At 30.6% G+C, this 8,340-nt stretch overlaps 1 long non-coding RNA gene across 9 annotated transcripts; it reads left to right on the top strand.

Annotated features, from left to right (window-relative positions):
• Window positions 1–2,933: 2,933 nt before the first annotated feature.
• LOC130951650 (uncharacterized) lies at window positions 2,934–6,968 on the top strand. 9 transcript variants are annotated; one of them, XR_009074054.1, is made up of 9 exons: window positions 2,938–3,292; window positions 3,461–3,519; window positions 3,732–3,872; window positions 3,975–4,077; window positions 4,324–4,436; window positions 4,626–4,727; window positions 5,231–5,302; window positions 5,487–5,619; window positions 6,565–6,968. It is a non-coding gene; the product is annotated as an uncharacterized LOC130951650 (long non-coding RNA). The 9 variants fall into 9 exon arrangements; XR_009074056.1 differs by having other exon boundaries at window positions 2,934–3,519; window positions 4,209–4,436; XR_009074051.1 differs by adding an exon at window positions 5,002–5,075 and having other exon boundaries at window positions 2,935–3,519; window positions 3,732–4,077.
• Window positions 6,969–8,340: the final 1,372 nt, after the last annotated feature.

Raw genomic sequence — 8,340 nt, 5'->3', positions numbered from 1 at the left:
AAGATAACATTATACATTCCTCCGATTTTGGAGATGAGGAAATAGGATTAGCTCTTGTTAATTATTGTATTATGATTAATGACTAGGATAGAAAGCATTAATTCTCAATCCTTGCCTTGAATGCCTCTTTTTATTAGTTGTTATCTTTACTGTTTGATTTACTTTCTTGTCAATTAAATTCTTGCCTTTTTAATTTCTTGTTTTATCAACCCAACCCTCTTTGAAACTCATAACCAATAATTGAGCACTTAATTATAATTTCTAGGGAGAACGACTTGGAACTAATACTATCGGTTATTTTTTTTTGGTTGAATTTATGACAACCAAAATTAAACTTTGATTGAGTGCTATCTGTCGGTTTAAAACTATACTTGCAACAAAGTTAATCCTCTTACCGAAAAGAAATGCTTAACCGACAGTAACGCTCTTTCAATACTTATCCCCTCTTGTTCTATGGCAATCAGACTTTAAGACTCCAACAATCTTGCTTTTGCTGAGTATAAGGAGGAGCAATCAAATATGTTGGATGTCATTAAATCAAATCAGGTAATTAAACACATGCTAATTAATCAAATAAAAATAGTAAGTATGTGTGTGTGCGCGCAAAAAATTATATACTTTTTGAAAGAAAGCCAGTAGCACCTGTGACTAAGATGGACTTGTCCTCAAGGAATTTCACTATACTTTCTAACTTCATTATTTATTATTTTAGAAAAACTAAAATGGATTTATTTATTAATCAAATAACTGTTTGGGCATTCTAGAAAAACTAAAATATTTTGTTTGATGTCACCTAGAAGTATGTATGATGATTCATGCTTTCAACTCCTTGATTTTTTAGCTTGAAGAAGTTGACATACATTTATAGAATCTCACAAAGATGGTAATTTAGAAGTGCAGGTTTGTGAAAAGTTATTTGTCACTTGTTCCATATCATTGGCATTAAATTGAACCGAAAATTTGTAATTGAATTTATATTTTCATATCTTATCTTTATTTTATTTTTACATGTTATTTGCTATGCAAAATTTCATCTTATTTAAGAAAAGGAATAAGCCAAAGTGACAGAATTCGTTGGTAGTAAAAAGGATTTACCATTGGAAGAGATGGCTTCTTCAAAACCTAAGCAAGCACAAAAAGTAAAAGTAAAAGTACTGGACAAGCAGGAACATCTTTGTGAGCTCAGCCGTGCATTTGTAAGGAGTGGATCTTTTTCCTTTTCAATTATTGCTGACTGTTAAAGTTTTGTCATGAATCTAAGCTTTATGAATCTCTTTGGGAGGTTAACTTCTAGGCTTTATGACTCTCTATTTATGTTACTTCTATTTTATAAGTACTAAATATTACTAATTTCAGAAGTTTGAGCTAAGAAAATTTATATTTTGACAAGCATGCTCAAAAGCCATGGTCAAAGTTTATTAGAGTAGAAAACCAACACTTGGCAGTTCCTGAGGTAGCACGCCTTCTAATTATTCCAGCTTCGATAAATATTTATATAGCCATTGATTCACATTCTTGGCTTTCATAGGCTATTAACTTTGTTGACAAGTTATTGCGGTATGATCACCAAGATCGACCCACTGCAAAAGAAGCCATTGTAAAGAGCCCAATCCTTTAACATCTTTATTTTCTGCAAATTTGTAGTAGGTTCAATGACACATTTCACCCTTCATGCCACATCCTGTATACATCACATGAACTCATTTTCTTGAAATTGAATAAACAAATGTTTAATGATGTACAGGCCCACCCTTACTTCAATCCATTTAGAAATGCATAAACCACTAAGCGAAGACATTTAGAATTAAAAACTCTGGATTTATTAGTTTTGATTTTTAATATTAAAAAATTATATATTATGTTTCTTTATTTAAGAATTATGTAGTATTTTGATTATAGATTATGATTTTTTGTTATTGTGAAATTTTAGACAAAAAATTATTTGTTTAACATAGTAAAAACGACGGTTAAAATTATCTTTTTAAACGATAAAAAACATCATTTTTATGCGGTAAAAATATGGCTTGTAACTACTATTTTAAACAACATGAAACGCTATTTTAACACAGTAATAACAGCAATTTTAAACGCCATTTTAACCAATAAAAATGCCATTGTCAGGGTAAAAACGGCGGTTCAAAATGCCGTTTTAACTAACCAAAAATACCGTTTTAATCCAGTAAAAACGGTGGTTTCAAACGCCATTTTAACCAACCAAAAATGCCACTCTACCAACGTAAAAATGGCGGTTCATAAACGCCATTTTAACCAACAAAAAATGCTATTTTTACTTTGGAAATAACGGTGGTTTGAACCGCCGTTTTAACCAACCAAAAAATACCGTTTTAATTGGAAATAACGGCAATTTGAACCGTTATTTTAACCTATCTAAAAAATGCTGTTTCAACTCAAAAAATTGTGTCGATTTTTTTAAAACCGCCATAATAACCAGAATAACACCCAAAATTATGTCACTTTTTAATACCGCCGTTCTTAGTAATAATGGCAGTTCAAACCACTATAAATACTAAAAAAAAACCACCGTTTTAACCAAAATTTTTTATAATGTATTTAGTCAAACAACAAATAATACCGATTTTAAGAACGACTATTACATGAATATATCCAATTCAAATTTGGATATACAGCACACTAAACAAACACATTCCTAAATAATTGCACCTTTACTAGTAATTACTAAACTGCAATCTTTTCTATTCACCATATATATAGTAACGAATCCGTAGGCCGTAGCCTATATATATAATGTTGCTTCTCATAAAAATAATCTTACAGAAAAATAGTTACTAAATTAATTATTTTATATTTATATATCTATTCGCACTACAAGATTTATATATTTGTGGGTATTTTTTAGTGGGGGTTTTTAAAAACCTCTTCAATATATTTTATATGTGGCATTTTGATAAACTCCCACCAAATAACTAACAATAAAATCCTACTGTTATCAATTATCACATAATTAAAATTTCTTTCAAAATCCAAGGAACACTCGAAGAGAAAGAAGAGAAGGATGAGAGCTCACCGAAACCCTAAAGCTCTCCATCGCCATCTCTATCGCCACCATCGCCGCCATCGCCGCCGCTAAAGTTAATCTCCTTTCTGCTTCTGCTATAAAGCTACTGAAATCGAGCCAAGGCGCTTCCTTCATCAACGCGTTTTCAGATCTAATTGCAACGCCCAAGCCTCTGAGATCGAGAGAAATCGCTTCTTCGGTTAACTCTCCTTGGCCAATGACGCTCGTGTTCTCCGTCGATATTCTATCCTTTCTGTACGCTCTTCTTTTCACTCATTTTCAATTTTTGGTTCTCCTTCTCTTTTTCCTGTTTATTCGTTTTCTTTGTTTTTAATTCTCAGATTCTGAATGATTTGTTATGTGATATAATATTTGATGAGTTTTATTATCTCTTGGTTGATAACATTGTTTCAAATTCTCAAGCACTCCAAGTGTTCGATGAATTGTTTATTCTCAAGCACTCCAAGTGTCATGAAAAATAGGTACAACCGGGTAACTGAAACTTGTGATTTATCTGCAGATTTTTTATAACTAGTATGATACTAAATTGCTTGAAATAATCAATTCAAAGTGTGTTCATGAATAAATTCAGTAATAATATTGTAAGAACTAATGAGAAGGTTCTTATTTATAACAATCATTCTTTTCCACCATTTTAAATGTGACATTGCACTGATGTGATGTCATTTTTCAGGAGAGGAATGAGAGGCTATTTTATAAGTTTCTGATTGATAACATGGAGGAACTGCTTCTTGTTGTTTACACTCCAACTGTTAGAGAAGCCTGCCAGAAATATGGAAGCATTTTTCGTTCTATACATTAGATTGAAAGTGAAGTATGGTTTTTTATTTATATTTATTGTTCTGTTTTCATCATTTAGCCTTTGAGGTGAAAAAAAAAAGATAAGAAGAGATACTAAGTGTTTGAGACTCTACAGAGGCTAGATCCTTAAAGTAATGAAAAACTGGCTAGAGAAAAGCACTCAAGTTATTGTCACTAATGACAAGCAAATATTAGGACTCGGAGATCTTGGTTGCCAGGTAAACATAGATACTGATTGTGGTTTCTTTCTTATTTAATTTGAAGTTTGTTGTTTGAATTTCCCATCATCAATGTATCTCTATCTAGTTTATTTTGATATATTAGTATTTGTATATATTTTATTTTGCAGGCTGTTGTTTTCACAGATATTAGTCTTGAGAAAGTTATTGAGTTCAATGATTTTTGCCACACTCATCAGCTTCCTATTGCTTTTATCAAAACTGAAGTTAGAAGTTTTTTTGCAGAGGAAAAGCCAGTTCTGGACTCAGAACTTTGGCATGCATGTGCTGGTCTCCTTGTTTCTTTACCTGCAGTTGGGAGCCATGTGGTGTACTTTTCACAAGGTCATAGTGAACAAGTATGTTGAAATATGATATTATTATTATTATTATTATTATAAAGTGATGATCATTTTTCTGGGCTTGAAGATTGTTTCTTGCCTCTTGTCGCTCTATCTTGTATTCTTGTTGCCTTAGCTTAGCATGATCTGATTTAATCCTCTTGGAAGCTCTAATTTAACTAGGCTGATTTTTTCTAATTTTTTCAGGCGAAGTTTCTAATATGTTTCAACTCAAAATATTTTCAAGTTGGTTGATATTTTGAAGTGTATTGAGGCACAGTTATCTAATCACAGATCCTGATGCGTAAGGTAATTAATTAAATTTGTCCACCTAAGTTAAATTCTTAACGAAAAATTATTAGAGTTCTCAGTATATATTATAACTCTTACACTGATGTATTAATTGAATTACAAATTATTAACGAGTGTTATAATAAAATTATTTTAACCTATGTGGCATAAATTGATTGGAGTTATGTTACTCTTAGAACACCTAATAACAACTCATTTTCCATAAAGATACGATTAATTCATCCATATTTATGTTAACACTTATCAATTTTGGGTGTTCATATATATACAGGGGAAGCATTGATTGAATTTATGAGGGCCCTCAATGATTCCAATAATCAAATTAAAGATTGGAATAGTTTTTTTGTGAGCCCCTGCTATAGTTGGTCTAATGTTGATTGTAGCAATAAACATGTTATATCTCTAGGTTCACAATCTGTATATATATATTCTTTTTTTTGTTCCCTTTCTTTTTCTTATTTGGTTTTGAGTTTTGACAATGCATTAGTTGCTTCTTGTAGGAACTTGGCATCAAAAGGATTTTCTGGAACACTTTCTCCCTCAATTGCCAAATTGAAATACTTGGTTAGCTTGTATGTTGTTACTGTCATAGATTCACATTTTTTATGAGATTTGATAATTCTGATATTGTACGAATCCAAGAATCAGATTAGCATAACTTATCTCAAGTAGATTAATGGTTTTAGCTCTTGAATTTGCAAAAAAATGATTATTTGATTTAGTGCTCTTGGCTGATTTAAGACCGTGCTAATGCAGAAGATGCCTTGCTTCCAATTCCTAAGGTTTCTATGATCTTCTGAGAAAGAGAAAGCATTTCAAGACTCTTCAGACAAAAATATAGCAGATGGTTTGTTTAGAATTAGTAAAGCTGATTCTATCAAGAAACAAGGTACTTGTGTCAGTCTTTCATCTTGATGAAATATAACTATATAATGCATCAAATTATTTCCTGTCTTTTTCTAGTGAAATTAAAGCTTTTATATATATATATATATATATATATATATATATATATATATATATATATATAGCTTATGTATGCAGCTCTTCTCCATGCTAGATAATTGGTTTGACTATTACAGGATTGGACTTGTTATCCCTGAATTTATTTGATTTCCTTATTTCAATGTGGTGATTTATTTTTTATTTGATATATGCTTGTTTCACTTGATTTTATTTATTTATTTGTTGTGTGTGAAAGTGGTTTCTTTTTAGCTGCTTATTAACTTAAACCCTCCCTTTCAGTTTGGTTATTTCTTTATAATTCTTTCTTCATTTTCTCTATAGGAAGATATTATTCTGAGTTGGGTTTGTAAAGATGATTGATCCTTTTAAGTCGAGATGTTTTCCACAACTTGCTCAGTTTAGTGCATTGCATTTGGCAGGCTATTGCAAAGGTTATTTTGTTGATTGTGATATCAATGATTAGTTGATGAATAAGATAGATGCATGACATACATTATTCATCATTAAGATGAAACAACTTTGTTTTTTCAAACATTTTTCCATTGCTTTATTCTGTGATTCAATTGACTTAAGTGAGTTTGAAATGTGGGAACCCTTCATATATCACTAAATGCATTTATTTTTCTAAATTGTGATCCCAAATTGCAGAATGGAAATCCTTATCTGGCCCTTTATCTGAGGTGATTTACAACACTATTATTACAAATATTAACCTGAATATTCTTCATGCTGCCTATATTTTCTTTTTCTCTACATGTTCTTTTGCATATTTGTGGATGTGTCTGAGCCTAAGAGCCGAAAAAGAAAGAGCTCAATTTCATTTATCATTGCTTCTAATAACCTTTGCTCTTTGTTGTTTTTGTTGTAGGTATGAGAAGGACATGCTATATTGGCTGCAGTCACAATGTGACTGTAGAAGAAGATGAGCAACTAAGACAACTGAAGTCAGTCACTGGAAGGAGAGAGAGATTAATGGGACCGAGAGGAGATTGTTTGGAGGCTGCTCGTTAACTCCTAGCTTCCCTGTTACTTAGAGCACTTGGTTAATGCAGGATGAATTTTGTTAAACTTGTTGACCAATTATATGATATTTTTAGTATGGTTGAAAAATATACTCCCTAAAGGTTTTCTAGGATTGCATTCATATTTTTATTTTGAGATTTTTATGTAATTAGATGATATTGAAATATTGAAGTTGTTTTATTTTACTTTTTAAAGAAAAACAATAATAGTTATGTAAAGGAATATCATATGGAATTATGTTTGGAACTATTGACATTGCGAATTTTTTTATATATAAAGTTATGTCTTATATTGAGGAATTATGTTATAAAAGATTTAGTTTTTAAATTTTGATATTAAAAAATAAATTTTTAATTTGAGAATATGTAAATTAGATGAGATTAATGAATGATTTGAAATTAAAAATAAATAAATAATTACAGGGTTGTGGAGGTTTGAAACTCACACAAAATAGTTTATTTTTGTTAAATTAAAAAATCAATTTGTGGGGGTTTTAAACTGTCACAAAAGTGATTTAAAAATGTCACAAAAGTTTAATATAAAACCCCCACTAAACACACACAAAACCCCACTAAATAAATTGTGGAGGTTTTTAAAAACCCCCACAAAAGACCTCGTGGCACCTCAAATTTTGGGGGTTTTAGAAACCTCCACAAACTATTTAGTGGGGGTTATAAACCTCCACAAATAGGAGAAAAAACCTCCACAAATAAACAAAAATCTTGTAGTGTCGTTACCTTTGGTTTAATAATAAATAAATAACTAAATTCAATTTCAATGCACGAAAATGAACTAACCCCAAAAATATAAAAAGAATTATTTTTGGTATACAATACTTAAATATAATAAATAGCTCAATCAAGATAATTTTTTACGTTAGCTATACTAATATACAAGTAAAGTCCACAAAAAAAATGAAAATAAAAATACTTGAATAATTTAAACACATTTAATACAATTTTTTTAAAGAAAAGCCGTTTATCCTTAGTTATATGCAATTTGTTAATATATTAAAATATTAAATTTACTACTACTCATTTTAATCCACAATCATATATTTGACACTCATTCTTTTTCATTACTATCTCTAATTAAAAAAAAAAAACACTCCAAAATGGTGAGGGAACACCGGAGTCTTGAGTGTTGGACGTAGTGATGTGTGAGCATCTTTCTTATCCTTTTTTAATGAATTTGCATTTAATTTGTTAAGTTCAATTAAGAATTAATTATCTTTTAGCCACTATGGATGCTACTTTGAGTCTTGTGCAATTCTGTTTATTTTAGGTAGCATTTGGCTGGATTTGATAGAGTTTCTGTAGCACAAGAATTAAGGGAGAGGACAGCGAGGAGGGACACACGCGCGTACCTGACGCGTGCGCGTGATTTGGAGCTTTTTGAATTATGGTCTAGTCACATATAGTTTGCCAGGAATTAAATCTTGCATGATTAAAAAAGTTAATAAGAAAAGTCAATCCGAAAAATAGATAACTCTGAAACCTTAACTGTTTCTCCATATTTTATTCCCAACTTATTCATCTGCCTGTCTTCAAACTCTGAATTTACTATTTAATGCTTTTTGAATTCTCAAACACTATTTTCTGCTTGTTTGACTAAGTCAATC

Source organism: Arachis stenosperma, chromosome 9 (assembly GCF_014773155.1).
Source record: "Arachis stenosperma cultivar V10309 chromosome 9, arast.V10309.gnm1.PFL2, whole genome shotgun sequence".
Lineage (NCBI taxonomy): Eukaryota > Viridiplantae > Streptophyta > Magnoliopsida > Fabales > Fabaceae > Arachis > Arachis stenosperma.
This window is presented reverse-complemented; position numbering and strand designations above follow the sequence as displayed.